At 56.1% G+C, this 23,405-nt stretch overlaps 1 pseudogene across 1 annotated transcript; it reads right to left on the bottom strand.

Moving 5' to 3' along the window:
- Positions 1-1,257: 1,257 nt before the first annotated feature.
- On the bottom strand, positions 1,258-19,148 carry LOC128930871 (myb-binding protein 1A-like; annotated as a pseudogene). The gene is made up of 26 exons (XR_013519299.1): positions 19,099-19,148; positions 18,257-18,830; positions 17,637-17,711; positions 17,455-17,529; positions 17,239-17,346; positions 15,324-15,499; positions 14,998-15,165; positions 14,754-14,869; positions 13,106-13,401; positions 11,931-12,043; positions 11,143-11,266; positions 10,765-10,932; positions 10,579-10,678; positions 8,168-8,264; positions 7,911-8,060; positions 7,540-7,626; positions 7,310-7,458; positions 7,050-7,220; positions 6,774-6,952; positions 5,315-5,563; positions 5,046-5,172; positions 4,906-4,958; positions 4,287-4,431; positions 3,937-4,062; positions 2,849-2,985; positions 1,258-2,682 (listed from the first exon to the last, which is right to left on the bottom strand). The product of XR_013519299.1 is annotated as a myb-binding protein 1A-like (transcript).
- Between the last annotated feature and the right edge of the window lie 4,257 nt (positions 19,149-23,405).

Raw genomic sequence — 23,405 nt, 5'->3', positions numbered from 1 at the left:
AGGTCAGGGCTCCCCCTTCCTTCCTTCCAAGGGCTGGGTGGGGCCTGGCTGGAACTCCCCACTCTATCTGGACTTCCGCCCTCCAGTTCCTAATGGATGTACCAGGGTCTGGCTCCTCAGACCTACCCTGTGGGAGCTAGAGCTTCCCAGTAGCATGAGAACCAGGGTCACAGCCCCAAGCCCAGGGGGAGGCCTGCTGCTCCAACGGCAAGGGGAGGAGGCAGGGCAGCCTGGCAGGGGTCCCCACTGAGCCCTGTTTCTGACCTGATGCCCCTTTCCCCAGGTGCCACTGGGACAATGAAGAACCCACACTCCCACCTAGTCTGGAAGGTGTCCTACAGCATCCGGGACTACCTGGGCTGCCCATGGGCTTTCTGTGTGATCCACGGCAAGGTGCGCACCCACTCTGGCTGGGGCCTGCTGAGTGGCCCTGGCTTCAGGAAGAGGCAGTGTCCTCAGTCACCCTGGAAGGCTGCGTGTATTGGAGCTGTGAGGTCGGACAGATTCCTGGCCCTAAGTTTGGGCTGCCGGGCCCCTGGGGCCAAGGAAGAAGGCAGCCCGAAATGGGTGCTGCCAAGAGCCTGGCTTGCCACTAGCCTATGTGATCCTGGGCCAGTCCCTGCCCTCCCTGGAACGAAGGCAACTTGCTGGGCAAAGCACGATCCACACCTTTGAAGACTCACCAGGCCCTGGGCCATATGGAGAGGGAACGGCCTAGGCCTCAGGGCAGCAGTCCCAGCTTTGAGGCTCAGGTGAGGACCGGCATGCAGGACTACTACTTCTCAGCTGGCCTCTGACCTTGGGGACATCAGACTCAACCTGGCAGATGAAGCTGGGCCGGTCTCTCTGGAGGCCACTGTCTCACAATCTTGGGTTGGCTGCTGGCCTGGAGCTCCCAGGCGGGGATTGTTCTGACAAGCTGGCATCACGAGGGTGAAGGCCCTGGCTGCAGTGGTGCAGTACCTGGGCCCCAGCCTCATGGTCTCAGGGTTTCACACACCAGCCAACCTCTGCAGGGCTCCTGGTGGCCCCAGGAATATTTCTGCTGTCTACCCTGCCACCACCCTTCCCTGCCACTACCTCAAGCCAGGAACCCACTCCCTCCAGAGGCTGGGCTGAGCCTTGGCCAGGGCCAGAGCCCAGGAGACCATTCCTAGAATCCATGGGGCAGCCGCCAGGGCTCTGCTGGTGGAGGAAGCAGCTCTCCACAAAGCTTCCTGCATGGGCTGAGGCACTGGGAGAGGCCAGTCCCTATCACACAAATGACCCCCGGGGCCAGGCCTTCACCCCGGCTTTGATCACCCAACTCACACCTGTGCGCATACCAGGATGCAGCTGCCGTCACACCAGCCCCAAACCCCTTTGGGGGAAGTTTAGCCCCTGTGTCACACACTCCCTGCACATTTGCCATCAAGGCGGTGCTGGTGTCTGGGGCCCAAGGGGCCAGTTAGGAGACCCCCAAGAGCTGGCTTGGACAATGCGCTTTCCACCCCTTAGTTACTAGCTGGCTGTGGCTTCAGTGGGCATAAGCTAGTGGAATACCCACCCACTGAGCTCTGGGGTACCCGGGGAGGCCTGACAAGGATGGGCTGGTACCCCACAAAGCCCAGCCTCCACCCCAGCCTCAGCCGGGGCCCCAGCGATGTTTTCTTGTCATACAAGAATCAGGTCCAAGTGTTGCCTCCTCTTCCTTCCAGAAGCCAAACTGCTCCTTTAGTTTTTAGAGCTGCTGACTGTGAATCTCAGAGTCTTAAGAGAGAAGCCAAATATATTCCTCTTGTAAATGAAGAAATAAATCTATTTAAATCACCCCCTGTGGCTCCCTCAGCAAAAAAACCTGGGGGGGGTGCAAGAGACGGTCACACCTGTACCCAGCCTGTAGCCAGCATGTCACCCTGTACCCACCCAGGTGAACCCCAGAGCCCTGGACCTGGCCCACAGGGCCCTGAAGCCACAGTCCCAGCCTAGAACCGGGGGCGAGGGGGGGTCTCTGCATCCTGGGACCCCTGCAGGAATGGCTTGGGCTGTGCTTACCAGAGCAGGATGCCTGGGCAGGCAGTGACACCCTCCCTGGGGACAGAGCCTTAGAAGTGGCTTACATGTTCAAATCATGGTGGAAAAACAGGAGTCTTGGGCAGATGGAGGCTGAGGGTGGCCTACACTCAGCTTCCCCGCCTTCCTCAGCTGCATTTTCTTCTTGGTTCCACTCTGGAGCAGGCTGGGTCTCCTGATGACCAAAGGTGGCCTTGCCTTTTTCTGTGCTAGTGTGGATGGCAGTGATTTGTCCAAGACCCCCTTTTTGGGAATGGCCTCGTGGTGCTGCTTTTGGCCTGCAGGCTTCATTGGGGAGCTGGGAGCTCCATTCACCTTGGATAGTTTCCAGTTTTTCTTCTGCAGTTTTGTGGACTTGGCAGCGATGTTGGGGCTCAGGGTGGGAGCGCTAGGAGCTGGGCCCTTGGTGGTAGGCATCCCGTTCACCTGGGCTAGACCTTGCCCTTCATCCTGTTCCTCTTGCTGCACATGCCAGCTGGCTCCCACCAGTGGCTGCAAGTGTGCCATCCTCTGACACGTTTCTTGCAATTCTTTGTCTCTGGCAAGAATCCCTTTTTCTTCTGCTTCCTGCTGACGGGGCTCTGGGTGGCACTGGGGATCTCCTTGGTATCCTTCTCCAACTTGGGGCACCTGAAGGGGAATAAGCAGGTAAAAAGGTGCCCAGTGAGGGCAGCAGCCACCTCCACCCAGGTCTCGTGGGGTTCCAGAGGCCCAGGGCTCCCACATCTGAGTGTGCGCAGCAGTGTGAGGATGATCCTAGCCCCGCCCAAGTGTGCATCCCCTGCCCAGAACCTACTGGACTCCCAGGGTTTTCATGGCTTGCCAGTAGAGGTCGAGTAGGCAACTGGAGCTGGTGGAGTGCACCCCCTGCCACAGGCCCTGCTGCTGCCCCTGCAGCATGCCCAAGAGCACTGTCAGGTCCAAGGTCAGCTTCTGCAGAGGATGGGAAGGCAGGGCGGTGGTGGCCACAGGGGCAGGCCTCTCTGGGGCTCCTGGTGGTCTTTCCACCTTGGCCCCATTGCTGTCTCACTAGCGACCCCTGCAGTCTCCTGGGCCTCAGCCTCTCCTTCTGCCTGTTAAGGCATCTGTGTCTGTCTCACCATTGGAGGAAACATGTGCCCAGGTGTTGGTTCTCCTCCTCCCCACAGCTGCAGGCCTGGTCTCAGAGTCTCCACTGTGGCCCTGGTGCACCCACGTCCAGGAGGGCCATCCCCACCACTCCATCACTGTGGGGCTACCAACACCCTTTCCCCCAACCTCCCTGCACCTCCTGAATGGGTTACTGTTGGAATCTGCTGGCTTCTAGGAGCCCTGCTCTCCTGACTTCCTCGCTATCACCCAGTTTTGCAAGGCCTCATCCCGGGCCCCACCTCTGCCTGCTGGCGCAGCCTTGGCAAGCTCTCCCTCCATAAGGGCTGACTGGCACCTATGCTGAGGCCTCCCAAACCTTGCCCTCTGGGCCAGACTAGGGGACCGAGATGGCCACCTACAGCTGCCTCCCAGCCCTGCCCTGTGGCTGCCCAACATATCACATTCCACCCATCCACACCCTGCACCAGGCCTGGAAACGTGGCCTCCCTAACGTATGTCTGCCCTGAGTCTTCTCCCATCCTTCACCATCTCCAGCCCTGCCAACCCCTTCTCAGCTTTCTCACTGGACATGGCAGTGCCACACCCTTGCACCCTGCCCTGCAGGACAGGGTGGCACAGTCCCTTCCCTAGTCACTTGCCCATCCACAGCTCTGTAACTGCCCAAATGACAGCCCAGAGCCCCAACCAAGGCACTGAGAACCTTCCCCACATGACCCCCACCCCCAAGGTCAGGCCCGGGGAATGGCAACTGCTGCCCAGGAGGCCCCGAGGCCCCCAGGAGGAATCCAACACTGCCCTGGGCTGGCCCTGCCTCATCTCATGTTTACAGGTCCTGAAGACAGTATTGAGCAGCTCCAGGGAGGACAGCATCTGCTGGTGCTCTGCCTTGGTCTGCGCCTCTCCCAGTGTGCGCAGGTTCTGGGGAGGGGTGGCCAAGCTCAGGTACTCCAGAGGGCTGTCAAAGCCTTTGTTTCCCAGGAGGGACTAAAGCCCAGAGGCAGGGACCATCTCCTGGGACAATCCCAATTCCCTGTCTCCCTACCCCCCACACTCCGGGAGGCTCAGGCTCCAATCCTGGCTTGTCCTCTCCCAGAGAACCAATCCCGAACAGGCCAGGAGGAGGGGCGCCCCCCAGCTATTACGTCCATGACCTTTGTCAGGACCTGGCCGATCAGCTGCTTCCACTCAGGGTCCTGGAAGCACGACCTCACCTCCCGCATGGACAGGGTCTTCTGGAGCAGCAGGCAGGCTTGTGCCTGTGGTTGGGTGAAGGTGGGTGCCTGGAGCCTTAGCACGTTGGGTATGAGAGGCTGAGGGGTGTGAGGGGGCCTGCCAGGCATGGCTGTGGGCGGCGTGCAAGGCCACCTGCTGCTCTCAACTCCGTGACCACCTGCTCTTGTGCCTTCATGTACAGGTGGGGGCACCGAGGCCTCCCAGCTGGATAGAGGTGGGACCTCAGGCAGAACAATTCCTACCCATTCCTGGCTAATGTCATCTTCATTCAGTCAGTCTGCCCCCAGCAGTCCTGGCACCTGAGCAGACACTACCAGGGTGTCCTCTGTGTGGCCAGATGGGCAGTGGTGGCTGCAAGAGTGAGGCCAGCCCCACCCCCTTAGTGTCTCCATGCTCATGGTGTGGCAGGGACGGCTGTGCCCGTGTTCACCAGGGCAGTGCTCTGGGGCCTCAGAAGCGGGTTAAGCAGGTTAATTCACACAGGCCCTGGGCTGGGAGCTGGGAAGTCTTACCTGCTGGCATGGCCACCCTGGGCTTGTGACATGCTAGACCAGGATGGACAGCAGGCTCTTACAGAGCACCTGGCAGGGAAGGGAGGGTTGTGAGGCATGGGTGGGGCTGGGGCTGAAAGGGGACCCCAAGTGGGCAGGGTGGGCCCCAACACTCACCAGGTGCCGGGAGAAGAGGCTGAGGAACATGGGGACCGTGAGGGGGCTGTGGCACTTGGGTCAGGAAGGAGCTCAGTGCTGATGAGTAGACGCACATCATGAGGTTCAAGTCCAGGCAGCCAGCAGCCTAGGCCAGGTTAGAGAGCTGGCTGAGGCCAGGAAAGGGCCTCTGGGATGGGAGCAGAGACTGGGCTAGCTTCGGACGGTGGAGGGTGAGTCCTGGGGAAGTGTGAAGTGCGTGGGCTCCGCCTGGGCCAAGCCCTGCTCACCTGTGAGCCCTTGGTCATGGGGCTGGGGTTGGTGCCAGCCTCCAACTCCTCCTGCGTCTCATGCATGCACCCCTTGGCAGTGCTGCCCTTCAGACTCAGAGCAGGTAGAGGGAGGCGTTGAAGTGGTAGAGGGTGGTGGAGTAGGGCTGGCGGCCAGCCTGCTCCACCAGCCACGCCACCCAGCCATGCAGGACCTCGACATGGTCACCCAAGTCATGGCAGTAGCGACAGCCATGGCACAGGTGGTGCCTGCAGGTGGTGAGGACAAGAGCTAGTTAGAACAGTCTCGGTCCACCCTGCTCTGCCAAGCAGCACCAAGCAAGTCCCACTTTACAGGTGAGGAAACAGACCTGGAAGACAGACATGACCGAGGCCACAGAGGAAGGCAGGGCCACCTGCAGGTTGCTTGGGAGCTATGTGGGCTCGTCCTGCTTGGGTGAGGGGGCACCCCACAGGGGGAAGAGAACAGTTCCCCAAGTGGGGGCTGCACCAGGGCCAACCACTGCCTGGTGCACCTCTCCTGTCCATACTCATCCCTTGTGGGGCAGTGGCCTCCAGGCCTTTTGTAAAGCGAGGCAAGGGTTCTGCACTCAGAACCCTATGTGGCCCTGCAGGGCCAGGACAGAGTGGGGACAAGAGGCAGGATGCTCAATGAGTGACACTGTCCACACATGCTGGCAGAACTATCTGAGAAGGTGTGGCCTGGGGTGGAATGGAGAATGACCACCAGTCATGCCCCCCACCCTGCAGACCATCCATGAAGTGCCCAGGGGCCCAGGCCTTCAACTACCCAGCACCTGAGCCCTGAAGGCAGGTCTGCACCTGGTGCCTGCCTGGCTCTCCCCTGCCTGCCATCACCTCCCTGCTGGGCCTGCCTCCAGCACAGCCCTGCCCAAAGCCTTCTCCACACCGCCAGCCATTTCCAAAAAGGGAAACCAGACCCAAAGCCTTCCCCATGCAAAATGTTCCTGCTGAAAATGCCTCTGTGGCCCCAGCCCCACTAGGGTCAGGCCTGCGAGGGTACAGGGGCCTGTGGCCTCATGCCTCACCTGACCTCCCAGCTGGATGTCTGATCACCTCACATCAGGATGCTCTTTCCCCTTTCTGCACTCCCCAAGGCCTCCCAACCTGACAAACTCCCATGTACACTGCACCTCCGTGGACTGGGTGTGTGTCCCCTGCCACAGGTGCTGACACTGTCCCCACCCACCCCCCACACAGCCCCACTGGAGACTGTCAGGGGTTGGGATAGAACCAAGCTCCAGGGTACCACTCGCACATGTCAGGAGAACACCGGGATGGACCAAGGACCCTGTGAGTCACTGAGTGACACATGACCTAGGGCTGAGCGGTGAGCCTGCAAGCTAGGGCCCAGGCTGGAAGCTTGGCTCTGTCTTTCCTGTACAAAAAGCAAGCCAGGAGTTCTGCCTGGGGGCTGGGGACTGCCAACCACACCCACCCACCTTGCCCCCGTGCTCATGTGAAGATGCATGCCATCTTGTGCAGCAGGTCCTGCTCCTGCTTGGAGCTGCTGCTGTGCAGGCTGCACCGAATGATGCCCAGCAGCGGCTCCAGCAGCTCCAGGACCAGGACGTTCTCAGGCTGCTTGGTCACCAGCACCTCCACCAGGTCCAGAACCTGCAGCCGGGAGAGCTGGTCAGCAAAGTGGGGGCAGGGCATGGGGTGGGCAGGGGGTGGTGAGGGAGGCGGTGGAGGCACCAGCCCCCAGGTTCACCCAAATCTGGAAGTCGCACCGCAGCGCCTTCTCCTTCTGTGGCTTGCTCTTCTTGTCCTGCCGGGCCTGGATCCACAGCTTCTGCTCAGCAAAGAGGCTGGTGAGGCTCTGGTCCAGGGCCATCATGGCCTCATCCCCCAGCTCCTCCTCATCCTCGCTTTCCACTCCACCCTGAGGGACAGAGGCCCAGCAGTCAGCCTGGCTTCGGGTGGGTGTACACACAACACAGGGACTCAAGAGCCCTCCCTGGCCCCGCTCACCAGCACCTTCTCAGCATGTAGCACACTCATCAGCTGTACCCAGAAGCCCTGGTCCACATCCCGTCGCGCTCCTCCACCTCACTTTCCCCACCATCGCTCTCATCTTCACTCTCCAAGCCTCTGCTCTTCTCACCGTCCTCGCTCTTGTCCTGTGGGGTGGCGGCAGGCTCATCAGACACCTCTGCAATCTTCCCACTCCTGTCACCCCACCTGGCCCGCGCTGGCAGCACCTCTGCAGCCTTCAGCCACCACTCGTCAGACTTGTCCATCACCACCATATGGTCATCCTCATCCTCACTGGTCTCCGGGTTCAGCACCTGGGGAGGGGACCCAGCCACTGACCAATCTGTGGCCCCCGCCCTCCTGACCAGGCCCTGCCTGGCATTGGCCAAAGATCCCCATTTCAGGGAAGAAAACAGAGCCTAAGAGAGGTGGCCACACCATGCAAGACCAGGCCAGGGCCTCGTCAAGACCCCTCCCACCAGGTGCTGGCTGGCAGAGGGAGGCTAGGAGGCCACAGGCTGAAGTGCTTCCCCACCGGCTACAGCTCCCTGCTCAGTGAGCCCCAGCCCAAAGTGCATTCCCAAAGGTCCCAACTCACATCCAGAATCAGCTGTAGGGCACACGGGGTCAGGTGGGAGCAGAAGTGGCAGAACGCTCTGGGCCACTTGACACATGAGGTGGCTGGGCTGGGCCAGCAGGGCCAGCAGGATCTCCACCAGCACCTCTACCCATGGGGGCTCCTGGGGATCTGCAAGAGGGGGGATTGAGCCCAGGCAGGGGACCGCTGGCCTCACTGCACCACTTCAGTCCCTCTTGTGCCCAAGGATGTACCCTGTCCCAGAAGCAAGGACCCACCAATGGCCTTGGTGCGGCTTCCGCAGTGCCTCTCTCCCAGGCTCTTTCTGATGCAGGTCTGGATGTCACCCAGCAGGTCACAGCTCTCTGTAGGGGACTGGGGACAGAATAGGACATGCACTGGGGAGAACCCTTCTGAGCCAGGCAAGGGGCTGGTCAAAAGGAAGCAGTGGCAACAGAAGCCTTCAACAGCCCAGCCACTGGCCTGCCCCAGCCAGCCACCCCACAATCCAGAATGGAAGACCTCAGCTGGACCCCAGAATACCAAGGGCTGAGGACCTTTTTACACCTAATATGCAGTTACAGGATCTGAAAACCTGCAGGGGACAGAAAAGGAGGCCAGCTCCCACTTTGACACTCAAGACAGACAGAGCTAACAAGGATGGTCAGGGTCCCAGAGCAGCCAGCAAACCCCAGCCCCCCAATTCATAATTCTAAATGATTTCCTCCATGCTTGGCTCGGCGTGAGACAGAATTGAAAGTCATTAGTTTCAACTAATTTAATCATATCTGAACTCATCTGATGGGACAGCCCTGGATTCCAGGGACTGAGTGTGTGCATGTGCAGGGCATCTTGACAACTGTGTGATCTTTGGAACCTAAAAGACAGACTTTTCCCTCAAAATGCAGTGGGCAATGTTTAGGCCAGGGTGAGAAAAGCAGCTCAAAGCCCTGGTCACTGCCCCCGGCTCCCAGGCTGTGTGCCATGCAGGTCCCTGTCCTCCGGGCTGCACCTTTTTAATTTATTCATTTTCTCTGAGACAGAGTCTCGCTCTGTCACTCAGGCTGGAGTGCAATGGCACAATCTCAGCTCATTGCAACCTCCACCTCCCAGCTTCAAGCGATTCTCTTGCCTCAGCCTCCCAAGTAGCTGGGATTATAGGCGCCTGCCACCACACCCAGCTAATTTTTGTATTTAAGTAGAGATGGGGTTTCAACATATTGTCCAGGCTGCTCTCAAACTCCTGACCTCAGATGACTCACCTGCCTCGACCTCCCAAACTGCTGGGATGACAGGTGTGAGTCCCTACGCCCAGCCACAGCTGCAACTTTTATCTGAAAGTGGGCACGGCAAACTGCCGCCTCCTCTGTGCAAGTCAAGACCAGAGACCCCAAGGTTGCAGGCTCTATGTGTGTCTTGGAATCAGCAGGGTTCCATTGCTATCAAAGGTCTGACGCCAACACTCAAAAGGGGCATTATGGGCAACCTTTACCCACACAGCTCATCCACAGGCTGGGCTTGGAATAACCAAAGCTGGCAAGTAAAACCACCATAGCGAAGAGGCCAGATGGGCAAGTGAGAGACCCATCTACTCAGGCTACGTAAGACCAGCAGCCTCGATAAGAGCCTCCCATGTTGTGAGAAGAAAACTCTCTAAGAATCAGGGTAAGGGCAGATGCAGTGGCTCATACCTGTAATCCCAGCACTTTGGGAGGCCAAGGTGGGCGGATCACCTGAGGTCAAAAGTTCAAAACCAGCCTGGCCAACATGGCGAAACGCTGTCACTACTGAAAATACAAAAATTAGCCAGGCACAGTGGCAGGCACCTATAATCCCAGGTACTCGGGAGGCTGAGGCAGGAAAATCACTTGAACCTGAGAGGTGGTGCTTGCAGTGAGCCAAGATCATGCCACTGCACTCCAGCCTGGGCAACAGAACAAGACTCCATCTCAAAAAACAGATGGCCAGGCACAGTGGCTCATGCCTGCAACCCCAGCACTTTGGGAGGCCGAGGCGGGTGGATCACGAGGTCAAGAAATCGAGACCATCCTGGCCAACGTGGTGAAACCCCAGCTCTACTAAATATACAAAAAAAATTAGCTGGGTGTGGTGGTGCATGCCTGTAGTCCCAGCTACTGGGGAGGCTGAGGCAGGAGAATTGCTTGAACCAGGGAGTTGGAGGTTGCAGTGAGCCAAGATTGCAGCACTGCACTCCAGCCTGGTGATGGAGACTCTGTCTCAAAAAAAAAACAAAAAACAAAACAAAACAGACAGACAAAAGAGGAATCAGGGTACTGAGTGTTGAATGTGGTCAGGGCTTCCTGATGGGAAAAACTGAGAGGGAGACCCCCTGGTTCTAGAGAACCCATGGCCAGAAGGTGTTCCCACAGTCAGAGGGTACAGTGCAAGCTACTCTGCCTCTGAGTCTCAGTTTCCCCATGTCAAACATGGAGAAGCAGAGTCTGCCTCAAGTTTCAGGGATTAAAAAGGCCTGCCTGGAAAGCTCAGGACACCAGCGGGTGCCTGCTAAGGGGCTGGAGTGACATTTCCTTGGATAATTCTACCCATGATGAGGCTGGCTTAGAAAACCTCCCAATATAACTCCCCAAGCCTTTCCTGGCTTCCTCACCATAGCCCTCATAGCTGCAGGACCCCAGGCTCACGGCCCCTCCATCCCAGGCCACAGTACTTTGAAGAGGTAGATGACCATGAGCAGCAGAAGGTGCTGGAAGGCAGCAGCCCTGGGGTCTGAGGAGGGGGCCTCCAGCTCCTTCAGATTCTGCAGCATCCTGTGAGGACCCAGGCGGATCCTCAGGCCCTGGCTGCCATCAGACCGCAGCGTCCTGTCCACCCCCTGGAAATCCCACCTGCTCACCCATCCCAGGCCTGGCGCTGCTGCACAGTGAGGGGTGTCATGGGGCTCATGCTGTGGCTGTGATTCAGCAGCAGGTCTGTGAAATGCACCAGGTGGTAGGTCCAGGGCTGCCCGCCCCAGGTCTGCTCTGGTGCCAGCTTGAACTGTGTGCTGAAGGTCTGCAGCACACTAGGCGATGGGCAGGACTTGGTCACCAGACCGATGAGTGAATATAGCTGCCTCCCTCTGCCCTCCCCAGGGCTCGGTCTCCCACCTCTCCAGGACCTGCTAGGACTCCCTGGGCCTTAGCCATTTTCCCCAGCATAGGGGAATTGCAGGAAGCAGGCATCCTGGAGGACTTTCCACCTTCAGACCTCTCCCAGGCTGCCCCAGGCTCACCTGAAGAAGGCGCTGCTGACGGTCTCTTTGGCCTGGTGTTCCAAAGGGAGAAAGAGCTGCTGCCTTGTCTCAGGGATCTGGGATGTGGGCTTCTTTGTGACGAAGAACAAGTGAACAAACAAAATTAGGGGCAGGCGGGAGAGCAGCTGGCACCATTCACGGCCATTTGTTTCCATGGGCCCCCCTCCCCTGGTGGCACCACCCAGGGTTCAAGACCAGGAGGAGGAGGGGAGCCCTTCTGTCCCCTTCTGCTCTGGGTACAGTCCTCAGGGCCCTCACTGGCAAGGCTAGAGGTGGCTGGGCCAGATGGCCTGGATCCCCAGCTGAACATGGCTCAACCCGAGCTGGGGAGAGAGAATCAGTGCCCCCCTCAAAGAACCAAGAGACGTGAGGCTGTATGGTTACGGCTGAGTCATGCCACTGCTCCTGCAAACACGGGGCCAGTGCAGCCCCGTCCTGCAACCAGGCACGCTGAGGGTGAGGTGAGCACCTGGCTCTGCTCGGACACAGATGAGGCAGGTGTGGGGCAGGCTTCCCTGATGCCACCCATGGGCAAAGGCTCCCTGCAAGGCACACACAGCACACCTGAACCTCTTAGGCGCCTGCAGCTGGGGTGCCTCCTGGGTCCCTTCCCTACAGGCTCCTAAGGAATTCCCAAGTCCCCTTGTGCCTGCTCCCCACTGATGACTCAACCCAAAGGCTTCTGGCTCCAGAGGACACAAATCAGGATGAGTTGAGGGGCACAATTCCTCAAACACACGCCTGTGGGAAGCTCCAGCACCTCTCGTACCTGGCCACCTCCTCCATCAAGGCCTCCTCCATCTCTAGGTGCAGGCTGTCCAAAAGGCTCACAAGTCTGAGGATGATCCATTTCCGCAGCCAGAACACAGCTCGCTGAGGCCTGGGGCACAGAGACAAGGTCACATGAGCCACTTAGAACTGGCAAAAGCAGGCTGTGCCCAGTGGCTCACACCTGTAATCCTAGCACTTTTGGAGGCCGAGGCAGGTGGATTGCTTGTGGTCAGGAGTTCAAGACCAGCCTGGCCAACATGGTAAAACCCAATCTCCAAAAAAAATACAAAACTTAAGGCCGGGTGTGGTGGCTCATGCCTGTAATCCCAGCACTTTGGGAGGCCAAGGTGGGTGGATCACCTGATGTCAAGAGTTCAAGACCAGCCTGACCAACACGGAAAAACCCCATCTCTACTAAAAATACAAAAATTAGCTGGGTGTGGTGGCACATGCCTAAGGCTCAAACACACGCCTGTGGGAAGCTCCAGCACCTCTCGTACCTGGCCACCTCCTCCATCAAGGCCTCCTCCATCTCTAGGTGCAGGCTGTCCAAAAGGCTCACAAGTCTGAGGATGATCCATTTCCGCAGCCAGAACACTGCGGAAACAGAACACCCAGGTACTTGGGAGGCTGAGGCAGGAGAATCACTTGAACCAGGGAGGCAGAGGTTGCAGTGAGCTGAGATCACACCATTGTACTCCAGCCTGGGCAATGAGAGTGAAACTCCATCTCAAAAAACAAAAATTAGCTGGGCGTGGTGGTGGGTGCCTGTAATCCCAGCTACTGGAGAGGGTGAGGCAAAGACTCACTTGATGGCTTGAACCCGGGAGGCAGAATATGCAGTGAGCTGAGATTACATGCCACAGCACTCCATCTTAGGCCACAGAGTGAGACTCTATCAAAAAAAAAAAAAAAGAAAAGAACAAATTAGCTGAAACAGGACATTCCTTTAACTGATCTCAGAGACAGAAAACCAAGCTCTCCCACTCCCAACTGCCAGTGCAGGATCTCAGTTTCCTTGAGAGCTATCGTGCTTTCCCTCTTTCTGCTCATGGTTTAGAGCCAGGACACCGTGGGCTGGGGGTTGGGGGTGGGGAGGGCAGGGTCACTGGGCTCTGCAGGCTGGAAAAGCTAACTCCTGAAGGACAGGTCCTTCGGACAGTCCACTCACACGTGCAGTGATGCATCCTGAGCTTTCTTCAGGTTGTTGGTGCTTAAGTTAATCAAGAAGTCCAGGTCTGGCTGGAGAAACATGCCCTGCAGCCAGGCCACATAGCCCTGCAGGGCCCAAGGGCTCAGGAACCGCACGACCCACCAGAAGGTAGGCACCACTGGGAGATTGTGGTTGGTGGTGGAGGAGAAGGCCACCAGCATGGCCAGCTGCTGCTCAGGGTCATCCCAGCATCCCTCTAGGAAGGGGGATGTATTCCTCCATCTCCGGGGTGAACTTGAACTGGTTTGGGAGCTGTAAGAGTTAGGCACGGGGCTGAGTCCACAGGCTTGCAGACTTTAGGGTTAAACCGAGGCCCAGGGTCTCCCCTTGCACACAGAAGGGCTGAGCCTGAGCTTGCTCCATTCCTGGTCACCCCAGTGCTTCTGTCTGACCTCAAGGCCTCCCCGGGTCTGACTTCCCCAGCTTCAGTGCCTCTGGCCCCAGAAGGCCCCTCTTGCCACATTGCTGCAGGGGATGGCCTGCTTTCCTGGCTCAACGCACAGGCAGAGCAGTGGTTAAGAGGCCAGACTGACCTGGGTTCAAGGCCTATGCCACCAATTCCTTGCCATGTCATCTTCAGGACCCAACCCAACCACCACTAATGTGCTGCCTCAGGGCCAGGACCTGTGTTCCGCTTTTGGTCTGGCTGCTTAGCATTTTAGCAACCCTTTGCACTTGGCCATTACTGCCATTGTGTAGGTGAGTAAAGTGAGACACAAAAATGCCTAGAACAAAACTCCTCAGGGTCAGAGGGCTCCCAGTGGGACCGCGTCTGGCCTCACAGCCCAAGCTTTTCTCATTTTAATTTTTTCCAGTTGTGCCCTGGGAGTGCAGTGCCACTATCATGGCTCACTGCAGCCTCGAAATCCTGGGTTCACGTGATCCTCCCACCTCAGCCTCCTGAGTAACTGGGACTACAGGTGCACACCACCATCCAACCCAGGCTCTTAACCACTGTCTGATACTTCAAATCTGCCCCTCACCCAGAATGACAGCTCTCAGAAACTTGCTGCAAAGATAAAATGAGCTGCTGAGAACAGTAGTGACTGGGCACCAGGCACACCAGTGCTCAAACATGGTCACGACGACTGTTCTCATCACCACAACATAGGCAGGGGTGGAGGATGGTCTGAACAGCCCGCTGGCTTACCCACACCTAAGTGGGGGCCCACTCCTTTTCAAAACTGTCAGAGCACAGTGACTCACATCTGTAATCCCAGCACTTTGGGAGGCTGAGGTGGGTGGATCCCCTGAAGTCAGGAGTTTGAGACCAGCCTGGCCAACATGGCAAAACCCTGTCTCTACTGAAATACAAAAATTAGCTGGGTGTGGAGGTGGGCACCTGTAATCCCAGCTACTCAGGAGGCTGAGGCACGATAATTGCTTGAACCCAGGAGGTGGAGATTGTAATGAGCAGAGATTGCATCATTGCCCTCCAGCCTGGGTGACAAGAGAAAACTCCAACTCAAAACAATCTGTCAGAGGGGAAGGGGTTCAGGCAGCTCACTACCCAGACAGTAGAGACACCCAGGTCTCTGGCCAGGCCCCTGAGGTGCCCTCTCCCCTTCTTGGCAAGGAGAGCCCCTCCCTAGCCCTTCCAGCAGCATTGGGCTGCATGGGCGGTGCCCACCTTGGCCGTGCCCGTCTCCCCGAATTACCAGCTGCAGCTGTTCCTTGGTCAGCAGGGGAAGGGCAGCGTCCAGCAGGCAGAAATACAGGTAGCTAAGAGGGAATGTGGGACCGAGCATGGTCAGAGCCCTTGGTCCCCCGGCAGGGACCTCAGGACTGGCGGTCCAGCCCCATTTCACAGACAGGGAAGGGGGCCGAGAAAGGCCACATGCCACACACACCTGGCTGGCCAGAACTGCAGCTTCAGCAGCCCCTGTTCCACCACCCCCTTCCAGAACTGCAGAAACTTGTCTTCCTTGAGTGCCAGGCAGAGCAGCTCCAGGGCGACGGCGGGTAGCTTTCGTTCCTTCTTCACTGAGGACACTGCCATCTTCAGCATGTTCACCAGCCTGTGGAGGGCAGGGGACTCAGGGAACGCTTGCCTCACCATCAAGGGCCAGGGTGTCAAGAGCAGCCAGGGCACCCCCAGGCTACACAGCCAATCTGGGCTTGGCCAGATGCAGTCCCACAGCCCCAGGGAGAGCAAATCCATCCACCTCCCTCACACCTGGGAACATTCTCATCCGAAAATAAGTTGACAGATCCCACCAGCTTCTTGAGCCTAGAGGGTACCTTCTGCTGGGCCAGGAGGAAGAGCCCCAGCTGTTCAGGGCAGCTGAGCACCGCATCCAAGTCAGTGCTGAGGACCTCTGGCAGCATCTCCTGCAACGTGGCCTCCGAGACCTAAGGGTGGAGAGGTAAGAAAGAGCAGCTTCCTCTGCAGGGTGAGCCCAGTGTTGCCTCTTTTACCTGCCAGGCTCCTGACACAGGGCCACCTGGCCAAGCACCAGAGTCATCAGAGGCCATTTGCTAAAAAACTCAAATTCCCAGGCAGCTGGGTTTTTGACAAGCATCCTGCTGATGCTAACTGGCCCAGTACTACCTGCCTTTTTTTTTGAGACAGAGTCTTGCTTTGCCACCCAGGTTAAGTGCAGTGGTGTGATCTCAGCTCACTGTAACCTCCACCTCCCTGGTTCCAGCGATTCCCCTACCTCAGCTGGGATTACAGGTGTGCACCTCCATGTCCAGCTAATTTTTGTGTTTTTAATAGAGGTGGAGTTTCACCGTATTGGCCAGGCTGGTCTCAAACTTCTGACCTCAAGTGATCCACCCACCTCACCCTCACAAAGTTCTGGGATTAAAGGTGTGGGCCATGGCACCTGGCCAGAGCTACCCATTTAATTATTCCTGGTTTTGGGATTTCAGAGGACTAGCCCATTTTATACACAAGGGGCCCTAGGTAGACAGCTGGGATTCAAATTCAGGTCCTTTTGGCTCTAAGGTCAAGACTCCTCAGCAGTCCAGGCCTGGGACTTCGCAGCCCTGCCTTTCCCTTCAGTGGCAAAAAGGCCTAGGTGTACCTTCCCAAGGCGGGCAGTGGAGGCCCAGGAGGGACCAGCCTTGACTAGGACAGCAACAGCAAACGTTTTATATACCTGCCATGTGCTGAGCTCAGTTCTAGAGCAGCACTAGCCACACAGGGCTGCTTAGTGCCTAAAAGGCAGCAAATCTGAACAGGGGTGTGCCTACATGTAAAATACATGCTAGATTTTGAAGCACACTGAAAAAAAGAGTAAAGATACCTCAACGATTTTTTTTGAAGCAGTCTCATACTGTCACCTGGGCTGAAGTGCAGTGATGCAATCTCAGCTCACTACAACCTCTGCCTCCTGGGTTCAAGTGATTCTCCTGCCTCAGCCTCCTGAGTAGCTGAGACTACAGGCACCTGCCACCATGCCTGGCTAATTTTTTGGATTTTTAGTAGAGACAGGGTTTCACCATGTTGGCCAGGCTTGTCTCGAACTCCTGACCTCATGATTGACCCACCTTGCCCTCCAAAAGTGCTGGGATTACAGGTAAGAGGCACTGTGCCCCACCAGCTCAACAGTTTTGTATACAAATGCATACTGAAATAATATTTTAGATATAATAGATGATGTAAAATGTTACTAATGACACCTGTTTCTTTTTAACTTTTTTTTGTGAGACAGAGTTTCACTCTTAAATGGCTTGGGCTGGCTGGAGTGCAATGGTGTGATTTCGGCTCACTGCAACCTCCAACTCCTGGGTTCTAATGATTCTCCTGCCTAAGCCTCCCAAGTAGCTTGGATTATAGGCATATGCCACCATGCCTGGCTAATTTTTTATATTTTTAGTATAGATAGGTTTTCTCCATGTTGGTCAGGCTGGTCTTAAACTCCTGACTTCAGGTGATCCACCCACCTCCCAAAGGACTGAGATTACAGGCATGAGCCACTGTGCCTGTCCTCTTTTTACCTTTCCAACAAAGTCACTGAAACACTTCAAATTATATGTCTTTATATTTCTATGGAACAGTGCTGTTCCTGATTCTCATCTGAGCCCTCTTGATGTCTTTGTAGCAGGAAGTGTCTCCCAAGCCCGCAAGGCTGGTGAGCTCATACCTCGGAGAGAATGTCCACCAGGGCCTTCTGGGGCTTCTCCTACAAGTGGTTCTGGTACTGGGCCAGGGCCTGCAGCAGCTTCACTGACTTCCTCAGCACCTCCTGGTCCTGGTCCCCACAGAGGGGCAGAGGGTATGAGCAGGGACCGCTACTGTCCCCTACCCATCCAAGGCCAGCCTACATCCCGCACCCTCACCACCCTCCCAAAGTTCTCACCTTCACCAGCCAGCCTGACTGAAAGAGGGTGAGCACTCCGAACAGGTTTGCAAAGAAAGCAGGTCTCACCATTGACTAGAAAAGGATTCCAGGCACAGTATGAGGGGCCATGGGACTTCCCACCCCTGGCCTCTCACCCCCAGAACTGCTGACCTCCCTGGGCCCTCTCTCTCCTTCTTCACCTGATGCAGGTCATATTTTTCTTATATCTGCTGCAGGATGTTGCACAAAGGGAGGTCTTCAAAAGACTGTAACAGCTGCCAGGAGGAAGAGGGACTCAGGAAGTGGCCCAGTACATCCTCACACCTCAACCTCCCTTCCCCCTTCAACGCCTCCTAGGAAGCCTCAGGTGCCTAGTCACACCCCACGAATGCCTCTGAAGCTGCTCTCAAGGAAACGAATCTTGCCTCTCTGCCCCATCTCCACTAGGGTTTCTGAAGTACCATCTGCAAGTGGTTCTGGGACTGGGAGTGGAATTGAGCCAGGGCAGCTTTTTTTGTTTTTTTGAGGTGGAGTCTTGCTCCATTGCCCAGACTGGAGTGCAGTGTTTTGATTTCCGCTCACTGCAACCTCCACCTCTCAGGTTCAAGCAATTCTCCTGCCTCAGCCCCCACAGTAGCTGGGGATTACAGGTGTGCACCACCACACCCAGCTAATTTCTGTATTTTTAGTAGAGATGGGGTGTCAACCTGTTGGCCAGGCTAGTCTCGAACTCCTGACCTCAGGTGATCCACCCGCCTCGTCCTCCCAAAGTGCTGGGATTACAGGTGTGAGCCACCACCGCTCCCAGCCACAAAAGTACCTTCTACAGTCCCTAGATTGCTCTGCGGAAATTCTCAGCCACTGGGTCTTCTCTCCACAGCCCGGTCTGAGCTCCACTCAGGCTGATCCGGCGGGCCTGGGTCTTAACTGCCCTTCCCCTTGTCAGGGCTCCTCAGAGAGTGGGCTACTCCAATCAGCTGAATGCCCCTGCAGGCCTAAGGGAGCCCTTCCCACCCAGCGCTCACTGCTCCCAGCAAGTGTACCTAAGAGGCTGGGTAACGCAAGCACCAGAAAGAAAACCTGCTCCGCTTCCCACTACCCCTGCCTGGACTGCTTTGGAGACAGGCCTTGCTCACGCTTTCTCCACCTTCATGGGAGGAGGCTCCCTCAGGCTGGCCTCCAACACACTCCCGACTTCTCTCTCGGGCTGCCCCTCCGTGGCGCTGAGACACCCGCCCTCCTCACACCCCACCGTTTTCACCTGCGTGGCTGGGATTCTGCCAGGAACACCACCTCACCTGTGCCAGGCCCAAACTGTAGCAGGGCCGGGCTGTCTCTCGCCCGACCCCGAGTCCCATGATTAGCAGCTTCAGGGCGTATTTCATCTCAGACCCCTGCGGAACCAAGCGCACCCTCGCGTTGAATGGTGACAAGAAGCTGCACACCCGTGCACCTTGTCATCCAGGTTCGCGACCACGTGCCCCCATCCCAAATCCCTGGGCCCGCCACCGCTTCCTTGTCGGGAAGTGAGCGGCCCCTGCCCCAAACCCGCCGTTCCATCTTCGGCCTAGCGCGCAGCGCGCAGATACTCCAGCAGCTGCGTGGCCGCAAGTCGCGTCTCCTGCTCAGGCTTCGCAATGTCCCAGAAGTCCAAGAACTCACAGCTGTGTTTCAACAGGCCGTGGCGGTCCGCAGGCCGGGCGCTGTTCTGCGAGGCGTCTCCGGACGACAGGGTTTCGGAGGGTTCCCGGGTCCCCATCTCCAACACACTCATCGAAACACTTAGGCCCCAGATCCAGCCGCTTCCCGGTCAGCGCCCGGCGCATGCGCACTGGTTTTGTGAGTTGGCTCGGAGGGGAAACTGGGAGGGGCGGGGCAGGGGACGGGGGAACCAAGAGGAGCGAGGCTGGGGCGGGGACCCAGGAGGGGCCGCATTTCCGCCCTCGCTCTGAGCGGAAGTTCCTCTCTGCGCCGCGCGCGGTGGCTCCAGCCTTCCGCTCATGCTCGCTCTGCCCCGGCGGCTGGGGCATCTGCCCCTTTGGAGCCCCACGGGGCAGTTTCTGAGGGTCCATCTCGGAAACAAACTGAGGTGCAGCACATCATCCGCCTCGTCCCAGGGCGGCCCTGCCCTCGGAGCCCTGAGCCATTCAACAGTTACTGGCACCTGCTTTGCGCAGCGCTAGGCGGTTGGAACAAAGCGGCCGCTTTCCTGGGGGAACACAGAGCTAAATGCATCAAAAAAAGATCGTAATTATGAGGCCGGGCGCGGTGGCTCATGCCTGTAATCCCAGCACTATGGAAAGCCGAGGCGGGTGGATTACGAGGTCAAGAGATCGAGACCATCCCCGTCTCTACTAAAAATATTTTAAAAAATTAGCTGGGCATGGTTGCACGCGCCTGTAGTCCCAGCTACTCGGGACGCCGAGGCAGGAGAATTGCCTGAACCCAGAAGGCGGAGGTTGCGGTGAGCCGAGATCGCGCCATTGCACTCCAGTCTGGGTAACGAGTGAAACTCCGTCTCAAAAAAAAAAAAAATTAGCTGGGCATGGTGGCGCGTGCCTGTAGTCCCAGCTACTCGGGAGGCTGAGGCAGGAGAATTGCCTGAACCCAGAAGGCGGAGGTTGCGGTGAGCCGAGATCGTGCCATTGCACTCCAGTCTGTATAACAACAGCGAAACTCCGTCTCAAAAAAAAAAAAATTAAAAGATTCGTAATTATGAAGAGAACTGCATATGAAGGTCAGAGGGAGCCTTTTCAGTGCTGGAACGTTAATACATCACCGGTTAAAAACACGCCTGTGGGAAGTTGAAAGGTTTTTTTTAAAGTTTCCTTTCATATCAAGGAATAAGCTGCTAGTAACTGTTAAGCTGTGGGGGAAAACCCGGCAAGAGCCGAGGCAAGGGCCTGAAGTCTCAGCATGTTCTCATATAAATGTAGAATTAGTTAATCTTGCATGTTCTTCACATGTACCCCAAAACCTAAAATACAATTTTAAAAAAAAACTCAAAAAAAGAATTAGAGATAGAGTTATTCCTATAATCATAATCATATAGCTATTCATATGTAATCATAACTATTTACAGATGTATAATCACGTAATCACATAGCTCTTTATATGTAATCATACATACATGTATGTAATGATATAATCTCTAATCTTACTTATAAGCCTCAGGAAGTATGGGACTGACGTGGCATTGGAAAAGAGGTGACCCTAAGGCCAGATGCTCTAAGCCCTCTGTCATGCCCGCATAAGGGCGGCTGGAGGACACCTTGGCTGTGCGACTGTGTCAGCGCTGTGAAAGCACCCGGTTTAGCCAGCTAGGGGAGGACACATCCAAGATGGTCGAGACATCTCCTTCCTGGGGGAGTAAGGAGAAAACTCCACTCCCCCAAGCTCTGGTGGCAGGCCTGATGCTGTCAGGGAGGCCCACAGATACCCAGGGACTTAATTGTCTCTCAGTGGTGCTGTGCTTCAGTGGTCATGTTCTGTGGCTACTTTCAAGTTCTGCTTCTGTACCTGGTTCCTCTTTTTCTTAGAATATAAGAATTAGTAACATAAATCTTAGTGACCTTGTTATTTATTGACAAGTATAGGAAAAAAGTGCTGATGCCTTAGGTTTTCTCCTCACCTGGGCCTCAGGAGATTTACATGACCCTTCACTGACCGTCATTACCTCATTCTACCTGCTCTTCCCCCTGTAAGTGTGGTGAATGAGCATCCAGGAATGAGAAATAAATATGTCTGCTTTCTTTTATTTTCATATTCTTGTGGCTACTTTCTGTAGCCCAGGAAGTAAAAATTGTGTTGCTAAAAGATCCTTTGTTTCAGTGCCAATTTTTCTTTGCAGCACTGAGCATCTATTTCCACCAGCCGCTAATTATCATTCAACAGAGTCTATGGTAATGATTTGAGGGGTCGGTCAGGGAAGGCCTCTGTGAGGAAGTGGCTGGCATTTGGGCTGAGAGGTGAGTGACAAGAAGCCCTCCCCCACACTCCTGCAAGGATCTAAGGGGAGGAAATCCCAATCCTTGCAACTGCAAAGGCCCAGGGCTGCAGGGGCTGAGGCTGCCAGCTGGCTCAGAGAAGCAAGGTTGCATAGGACCCCAGGCTAGGATTTCACTCAGAGTGTGGTATAAGTCATTGGTGAGTTTAATGCAGGGGCAGGCCTGGATCCGATTTAAATTCTCACCAGGTGATGCTGGATGCTGTGTGGGGAATGATGGATTGTAGGTCCGCACAAGTGGAAGAACAGGAAGACCAGTTAGAGACAGTGGTGGACTGGACCCAGGGAAATGAGAACAGGTCAGATTTGGACTGATGTGGAGCAGGTGGGGTAGGTGATGGATTGGATGTGGGGGGAGAGGAAGTGAGGAGGATGCCAGGTTTGGGACTAAAATAACTGAGTACATTTTGGTGCCATAACTGAGCTGGAGAAGAATTTTCTTGGGAGTGGGAGGTGGAGGTGGTGGGATCAAAGGGTCTATTAAATCAGAGGAGCCTTTTACAATGGCAGGGAAGGGAAGAGCTGCTGGTCACCCTTGCTTCCTGGTTTGAGAAGCTGTTTTTAGAAGGCTGTGGTCCAGAGAGGACCAAACCCTGTGAGGAGGTAAGGGCTACCCTTCACCTTGAATTTCCACCCATTCAACTCCAACTCACTCTCTCAACTGCTTCCCTGCTTTGCTGTCTGTTCTAGAAAGTGAGGTTAAAACATTTACCTCTCACATCTAGTACCCCAGGAGGCAGGAGGTGAGCAGAGCGGGGGTGGAAGCTGAAAGATACCAACCCAGGCTCTCCCCTTTCTGTTTACTGGTCACCTGTGCTGCCCATCAGGGAAGCCCCAACTCCAGTTGCTTCAAGGCTGATGGGAAATTAACCAAGAAGCAGGAATGGCTCTTGGCCCCTGGGAGACTTGATCTTTATTTCGTATCAGTCTGGTTGAGGAAGATGGGTAGAGGGTGCCCTGAAGGGAAGGACGGGATGCCAGCAGTACCCTGGGCTCTGCCTGCCCTGCTCCCTGGGCCCAGTGCTTGCCGAGGCAGAGGCTCTGCACTCTTTCTGCTGTCCTACCAAAAGCTGGATCTGAACTCAGTGCTCGCCCCAGGCCCTGTTGCTTTTTCCTCATCACCGTCATGTTCCTTAGCTGGCAAAGGAGCCAGCAATTCCCTCAGTGTGGGTGGTTTGAAGAATGATTGTGCTAGCTCTGGATCCCGCAACTCAAATCTAGCTAATGGAAAAAGCCAGAGGTTGGGGGCCTGAGCCAGTAGGGAGCAGATAATAGATGCACACTTTTTTTAATGAGGCTTCACTCTTGCTGCCCTGACTGAAGTGCAGTGGTGTGCTCTTGGCTCACTGCAACCTCCACCTCCCAGGTTCAAGCAATTCTCCTGCCTCAGCCTCCCAACTAGCTAGGATTACAGGTGTGCACCACCACACCCAGCTAATTTTTTTATATTTTTAGTAGAGATGGGGTTTTGCCATATTGCCCAGGCTGGTCTCAAATTCCTAGCCTCAGGTGATCTCCTGCCTAGGCCTCCCAAAGTGCTGTGATTACAGGCATGAGCCACCACACCCAGCCATTATTATTATTATTATTATTATTATTATTTCAAAAGACAGGGTCCCACTGTGTTTTCCAGGCTGGAGTGCAATGGTGTAACCCTAGCTTCCTGCAGCCTTGAACTCCCGGCTCACGCAAACTTCCTGCCTCAGCCTCCCAGGTAGCTGGGACAACAGGCATCTGCCACCTTACCTGGCAAATTTAAAACTTTTTGGTACAGACGAGATCTTGCTATGCTGTCTAGGCTGGTTTCAAACTCCTGGCCTCAAGGAATCATCCTGCCTTGACCACCCAAAGTGCTTGAGATGACAGGTGTGAGCTGGGGTACACTCCATTCCTGCTGGGTCTGCTCTACTCCTGCCCCAGGCTTCAGATAACTCTGCCTTGTGCCAGACCCACCCTGATCCTG

This window comes from Callithrix jacchus, chromosome 6, assembly GCF_049354715.1.
Source record: "Callithrix jacchus isolate 240 chromosome 6, calJac240_pri, whole genome shotgun sequence".
In the NCBI taxonomy this organism is placed as follows: Eukaryota; Metazoa; Chordata; class Mammalia; order Primates; family Cebidae; genus Callithrix; species Callithrix jacchus.
Note: the sequence above shows the minus strand (reverse complement) of the source record. Positions and strands in the feature narration are given on the sequence as shown.